The 7,430-nt window shown below is 41.1% G+C and overlaps 1 pseudogene; it reads right to left on the bottom strand.

The window, feature by feature from the left end:
- Window positions 1–5,871: 5,871 nt before the first annotated feature.
- On the bottom strand, window positions 5,872–7,146 carry LOC102754843 (annotated as a pseudogene).
- Window positions 7,147–7,430: the final 284 nt, after the last annotated feature.

The raw sequence follows: 7,430 nt of genomic DNA, 5'->3' as shown, positions 1-7,430 counted from the left end.
TCTTGGGATATATTCATAGAAATGGGATTACTGGGTCCAATGGGAGTTCCATTTTTAATTTTTAAGGAAACTCTATACTGTTTACCACAGTCGCTGCACCAGTCTGCATTCCCACCAGCAGTGCATGAGTGTTCCTTTTTCTCCACATCCTCTCCAGCACTTGTCGTTTGTTGACTTGTTGATGATAGCCAGTCTGACAGGTGTGAGATGGTACCTCATTGTTGTTTTGATTTGCATCTCTCGGATGATTAGTGACTTTGAGCATGTTTTCATACAACTTAACAAAAGGAAGATAAACAATCCAATCAAAAAATGGGCAAAGGACCTAAATAGACACCTTGTAATGGTATTTTAAGTAAACTGAGAAGGAATACCCACCACCATGTGCACTAATAAAAATTGTCACACATACACATATAGCACATAATGCAGATGTACATATATAGCCACATTTACACACATTCACAATTTCATTGACCTTCAAATACCTTTACTTTCAGCAATTTAGATCCCTCAGGTTCTTCCCTCTCTTTCCTCCATTTCTATCAGCTGTTCATGGTTCCCAGTAGGATGATTAACTTAGGACAAATAAGAGATGATGCTACTCAACCCTGTAGGTAATTAATATATGGAACCTACTTTGAAAAGATGATACTAGCAAGTAATAGAAGTGGGTTTGTAAATATTCCAAACAAATGTACAAAACAGCCAAAAAAAGCAAAGAAACTGAGATAGCCAAACCATGAGTAGTACATCAGTGAGCCATGGTCCAGGGAGGCACTAAGATAAGTTTCTAACTTAGTAAATGTTATATGTCCACAGAAATAATTCCTATTATAGATGGAGGTTGTTATTAGTCAATTTATTGGATGATTTATATCCAAAATTCTTTCCATGTAACTTTGCAATCTTTTCCCACTCCACCTCTGGACTTGGTCATGTACCCTGTTTTGTCTGATGAGATGTTAGCAGAAGCTGGATAAGTACCTTTAGGTTTCTGCTTGCCCCCTTGCATGACTAGATTTGTACGCGCTTGCACTCTGCTATGGTTATGAAAACAGATTGGCCTAGCCCATAGGAGAATGAACAATATATGTAGTTGAGGCAATGAGGGAACCAGGGGTTTTCTTTCATTTTAACTTTTGACAACTCAATACCCTAAAAATTTTTGTGGGCTTCTTACAAATCTGATGAGCGTAAAGTAACTCCTACGTTTCTTTTAGAGCTAGATCTCTCTATAGACTAACCACTGTTTTTGTGCAAGTCAGGTTGCTGTGGGACACTGTTCTTAAGATTCCTAGCAGTCCTTCTGTTTACTATAGAGGGTCTGCTAGGTCCTACTTTACTTCTTTAAGAAGTCATTAATAAAAGTTCTTAAATATAAATATTTGATTGGGTCATTGCTTCAGGCTATGTTTTATTTTGAGGATCTTTTGCTAACTGAAGAGACCAGAGATGAAAAACAATTTCAATTTTCAACCAAGAAATTCTGGTCCCTGTAAATTTAGACCATCTAAATTTGCCTACACAGTGATCCGTTATTTCTCTAACCTTTTTTTCATGCAGAAATGTATCAACATGCAGATAGTAAGAGACCCTGATACATGAAGTAGGCTGAAAAAATTGCTCAAAGGACACAGAGATGACCAAGGAGAGTGCAAAAGTAAAGACATCTCAGATGGTAGAGCACAGAGCCACAGAAATAATGGACAGGAGAGTCCCTCTCGGGGGGCAGAACTGAGGCCTAATCCAGGCACAGTCCCCTCCTTTGAACTGGAGGTCCTGAAAGCCTTTGCTAGGCTAGACTTCAGAACTGGTAAAAACCAATGACTCGAATGCGTTTTCTATTCTTCTTTTAACATGGGATTTTTTTTACCATGATTATCCTGTCCTTTCTTGCTCTTGTGTATTAAGTTTGGTGGCAAATAGCTTGTCTTTTTAGTTCATAGGTTTTCAACTCAGAGGACCTGCATCCAAGGAGCCAAATTTGATCTTGAGATCCTGGACATTGAGCCTGTTAATATGATTAGATGGGATCTTGGGAGAAAGGAGTGAGTTTTGGGTGTGGAAATAAAATGGATAGTAGGGACCAGAGTATACACATTCCACCTCTATCTCAGTTTCCATTCCAATGTCTGTATCAATTTTCTATTGCCATGCGTAACACTGAATATCAGATTACTCAAAATTGAATAGCTTGAAACAACAATCACTTATTTAGCTCACAGGTCTGCAAGTTTGTGATAAATTAGATATGTCTCATGATCTTCATTTAATTCACTTGTATGTTTTCTAGGTCAGCTGGCTGCTGTTGGAATCATGTTTTTGGTGATGTTTGGCTTGGGGCACACATGTCTCAAATGACCTCATTTGTGACAAATCCACTCTCCTCTCTAAGTCTCTCTCATTCTTTTAGCAGACTAGTTCTAGCATACACTCAGGGAGCAAGAGAAGAGTATGATTAAGGCCATGATTTTGAAAAGCAGCAAGACAGTCAACCTCAAAGCACAAGGACTTCCCAAGCTTCTGCTTGCATCATAGTTGCTAACAACTGATTGACCAAAATAAGTCACCTGGCTGAAGCCAGAAACAAGGGGTGGGGGCTTGAATGCAATCAACCCACTGGAATTCCCAAACTGTCTGCCATGAAAATGAGTGTCCTACATGTTATGAGATATTCCACTAAAAAGAAGTTCTATGGTAGTACAAATTTATGAATTCTGCATGTTATATCCTCTTGGTAAGACACAATTTCCATTAACCTATTAAAATCTCTGAGAATGTCTATGTCTGTTTACCTTGGTTTAACTGGTATCTCCTCCAACACTTATTTAACCATGAAACACTTGTTAAAAGAAATTAAATCAATGGTGCTGGGACACACCTTGGCTTAATACCTAGCCTGACTGCAATTTCAGTCTCTCAGGGGAGTGGAATTTTAAACCAATCAGCTTAGAATTTCCTGGTCAATTCTAGTATTGCAATCTGCCTGATAAGACCCCTTACCTTCTCCTAAGGGAAGAGCATTCAAGAAGGTGACCTTGACTGAAAGGACCTACTTTTCTAACTCCCTTGTCCCATCCTCCTGCTGCCTATAAAAACCTTCCATTTTGTACAACTCCTAGGAGCCCCCTTCTATTTAGTAGATAGGATGGTGCCTGATGCATGAATCCTTCAATAAAGCCAACTAGATATTTAAATTTGCTCAGTTACATTTTGTGCTTTAACAACATTAATCACAGAAAACAGTTGAACTCATCTTGCAGAACAAGTGTTCCCTGAGTCACAGTCTGAGAAAACCCGTTGTTATAATTGCATCCCAATAAAGAGCTTTAGGAGACCTACACGTTTCCATGTCACAGATAGCTACTCACAGTAATCATTCTCTCAGCTCCCAGATGAAAAAGAAAAAAGATTCAGAAAAGTTAAGGAACCCCCACAGAAAAGGAGTAGTGAAGCTGGGATGCATACCCATGTCTGCCTGACCAAACACCATCATCTTTTATCTATTTTCCTGTCAGTGGTAGAATGTCAGACACCATGACAAATGGCAGGCACAGCAGCACACGGTGACAGTCTAGCAATTGAGAAATTGGTTTTAGTCCTGGCTTTGCTACTACCTAAGTGATCTTGAGTAGGTCACAACCTCTTAAGCAGAGTAGATTGGAAGTGCCATGCTTTATGTTCCCTTGCAGCTCAAAGAATCTGGAAAGTATTTTGATGAACAGCTCTTTGGGGCACAAGAATTCTCTAAGGCTTCCCCATCTGCCACCATAAAAATGACCTGAAAGTTATTGCCTTGTTATTAACCTGGTCCTGAACATAATAAATTCATTTTTAAATGTGTTTATTTTAATCATTTAAGATATTCAAAATATCCTTCCGGCCTGAAACTCTGCCCTAGCCCTATCTAATTTTCCAGTGAAATCTTAATGATGTATTCCAGTGAGGGCATATTAATATTCTGAGGAAATACAATACCAGTACTGCAGACTCTAATTTTAGAACATTAATCACTAAAGATGGTTTCCTTCTTCCTGTCCTAATTCTTTTTTTTTCAGGTTGTCAGCCTGTTGGACTACATTAAGCTAGGTGGTAACTTTCCTTTATTAAGCATTGCTTTCCTGAGGCTTGCCCTTTGTTAGGAATGGTAGGAGGCTCAAAAAAAAAGGAGAATTCATAGCTCTTGGCAGCTCTGAGTTTGTCCTAGGGACATAAAACTTGAGGCCACATGGAAAACACCAACTGATTGGCAGAGGTATGGTCACTTTGTCACAGAAACCATTTCACTCTCATGAGATCCGTTTTGGCTTTATCTCACCATCTTGCTGAGGCCGAGGCAATGAGGTGAATTAGTCTCAAAGTCATTTCCAAATCTAAGGTCTAATATTTGTTTTTTTGTGAGGCAGCACCCACAGTACCACACTAGGCATTCAATGAAATTCTTGGCCTTGGAGGAAACATCTAAAATATCTTTAAGTCTCCTGTCCTAGAAGAAGCAACACAGCTCCTATGCTTCTACTGCCACCAATCTAGCAGTACATACTAGGATAGCTTCCCTGTCTTTTAGGTCAGGGAGGGCCTCCAGGGCGGTTTTCTCCAATTCAGCACTATTGACAATCGGCCTAGAAATTGTACATGGCTGTGGTGCTGCTCTGTGCATAGCATGGCTAACAGATCTGGAGGACAATAGCACTCCCTACAATCAAAAAGCACTCCAGACATTGTCCAATATCCCCCAGGATGCAAATTCTCTACAATATGAGAAGAAGAAAAAAAAATACCCATTTTTTTTTGGTTAAAAATAGATACCACCACTACCGCAACCAAGTAATGTCCCAGAGGTGCCAAGCTTCCCTCCAACTCATCGCCCGTGTGTGTAGTCAGGACTTTTCACAGCTGTTCAAGTCAGACTTGTTTGGCAGTTGTTCTGTTTCTTTTCCACTTGCCCTGCACCCCCAATACCATTTGTTGGTCTACTCCCCAGGCTTTATAGCTCCTTACCAAGGTTCTAATAAGGAGATCATTATCCAAATTTCTGTAGCCCACATTCTTAAGCACTTTGGGACAAATTTAGTGGAAAAATTGGGGAGGATTACAGTGGCATGACAAGGTGTCATATTCAGAAGTCTTGCTTCCCAGTGCTGTGAGCCAGGGTGGTACACCAAAGCATGCATCCTCCAGTTCCTTCTCTCTCAGAGTGAAGTCTCCATGGACTCATCTGAGAACAAAAGACCTCCACCCCTATTGAGCTAGGATCTTAAAAAGTCTGGAGTCTCAAAAAGCTAATTCATTTGCTTTATTTTTTTATGTATTTTTATTGATTTCAGAGAGGAAGGGAGGAAAGAGAAATAGAACATCAATGATGAAAGAAAAATTATTGATCGGTTGCCTACACGCCCCTACTTGGGATCAAGCCCACAACCCAGGCATGTGCTCTTGATTGGAATTGAACCCGGACCCTTCAGTCCACAGGCTCATGCTCTATCCACTGAGCCAAACCAGCTGGGGCAACTAATTCACTTTCTTTGAAGCATACAGCTACCAGATGGAGAAACCAGGATTTGAAGATGGGTTTATCTACCTCCAAATGCTTATGCTCTTTCTTTCACTGCTACCAACTGTATTCCTTCAGAAAAACTAGAAACAATGGTTTGGGAGCACCATGACGTCATCCCACATTTCTCCCTGCCTCTCCTCACACAGTAGTGTGCACATGGACATCTTTTTATGCCCACAACACTAAATCAATAGACTATGACACTAGATAAATTTAATAAACATGTAGTGTTCACTATGTGGCAGATGCTCATTTAACCCTTATAACAACCTAAAAGAGTGAACACTCTCTTTATACCTTTTTTGTCAACCTTATTTCCATTTTCTGTTTAAGAATCTAGGAAGAACACCTGAACACCACTCAGTGGTTGTTCTTACCCATTCAGTGGCCTGAGCAGTGGAGTTGCAGCCCAAGCTTCAGTGGTAGCTGAGAGCTCCAGTCTTCAGTAGGGAACTGGTGGATAGGCACAGAGGACACCTGCAGTCCTTCAGACCAGTCTGAGACCTTGGGTTCAGTAGCAGTCCATTCACTCTGAAATTCCTCCTTGGTCACAGTGCTTTCAGCAGTGGCCTGTTCTTCCTGTACAATCTCATCAGGATCTCTGTGGAAGCAGAGGTCAGGCATAATCTCCCATGAGTGTTCACAGGAGACAGTACCATTCAGAACCTCCCAGGCCACATCACACACTGAATGAGCTCCTTTGTTATTGCATGAGGATGGCAATATCCACACAGTGCACAGAGAGTGTGTGTTATACAGAGCAGAGACGGTAGGCAGGTTGATGTAGGACACCTCTGTGAGAGGCTGGTGGTCAGCCTGGAATCAGTCAGCACCAGATGTCTTGGCTCCTAGAAGCCTACTGCAATATGTTTAGTGAAGATTCTTGGAGAGAAGTGTCCAGCAATGGGAGTGGCTCACTGGCTGATGCTCCTAGACGATATGACACTGACCTCGGTGGGGTTTTCAATGGCAACAATGACACGAGATGCCAGAAGAAACTTCTTGCAGATTCTCTTCAGATTTACGATGCAGATGCCATCACTTTTCCTTTTGTAGATGCACTATTCCATTTGGAGTCAAGGGTGTGTATGTCGGGCTTGGGTCTCTTCTCCGCATCCCACATGGGGAGAGAGAGACATGAACCTGTTCGTTTAAGTAGGAGGTGCTTATGGGATTAAAGAAAAATGAAAAGACAGACACAAAATTAGATTAAAAGCTTGGGCTGGGTGTAGTGTCTGCCCTCTGACTTAAGGGACAGACAGAGAGCACCAGCACTGGAAAGAGTTTATTATATGCGTAAATTATAGGAAGTTACATCACATCTGGGTGGGCCTTGAGTTTCTGGTGACATCATGAGATCCATCCCCTTAACATGGGCAGGAAAGTCAGACTGAGTGGCATCCAATCTCTTGATTGGGTCCATCCTCAGGGTGTGGCTCTGCCTTTGCTCTGAGTTTCAGCTGACATATTTAAACCAAGTGTTTTTTGCCAGCAGCCCTTAACAGTTGCGCCACCTAAGTGGGTTCCTGCTGCATGGAATTTAGGACATCCTCCTCCATTTGTTGGACATCAAGGGCTCTGGACATTGTTAAAGAAAGTTTCCCTTTCACTGATCATCAGAGTGAAGCAAATTAAAATGACAACGAGGTATCACCTCACACCTGTCAGAATGGCTACCATTAACAAATCAACAAATGACAAGTGCTGGTCAGAATGTGGAGAAAAGGGAACCCTAGTATACTGGTGAGAATGCAGACTGGTGCAACCATTATGGAAAACATATGTAACTTCCTCAAAAAATTAAAAATCAGAAAGAATATATGCACCACTATGTTTTTAGCAGCACAATTTACAATAGCTAAGATCTGAA

The sequence above is a fragment of the Myotis davidii genome, unplaced genomic scaffold (assembly GCF_000327345.1).
Source record: "Myotis davidii unplaced genomic scaffold, ASM32734v1 scaffold70, whole genome shotgun sequence".
Classification (NCBI taxonomy): domain Eukaryota; kingdom Metazoa; phylum Chordata; class Mammalia; order Chiroptera; family Vespertilionidae; genus Myotis; species Myotis davidii.
Note: the sequence above shows the minus strand (reverse complement) of the source record. Positions and strands in the feature narration are given on the sequence as shown.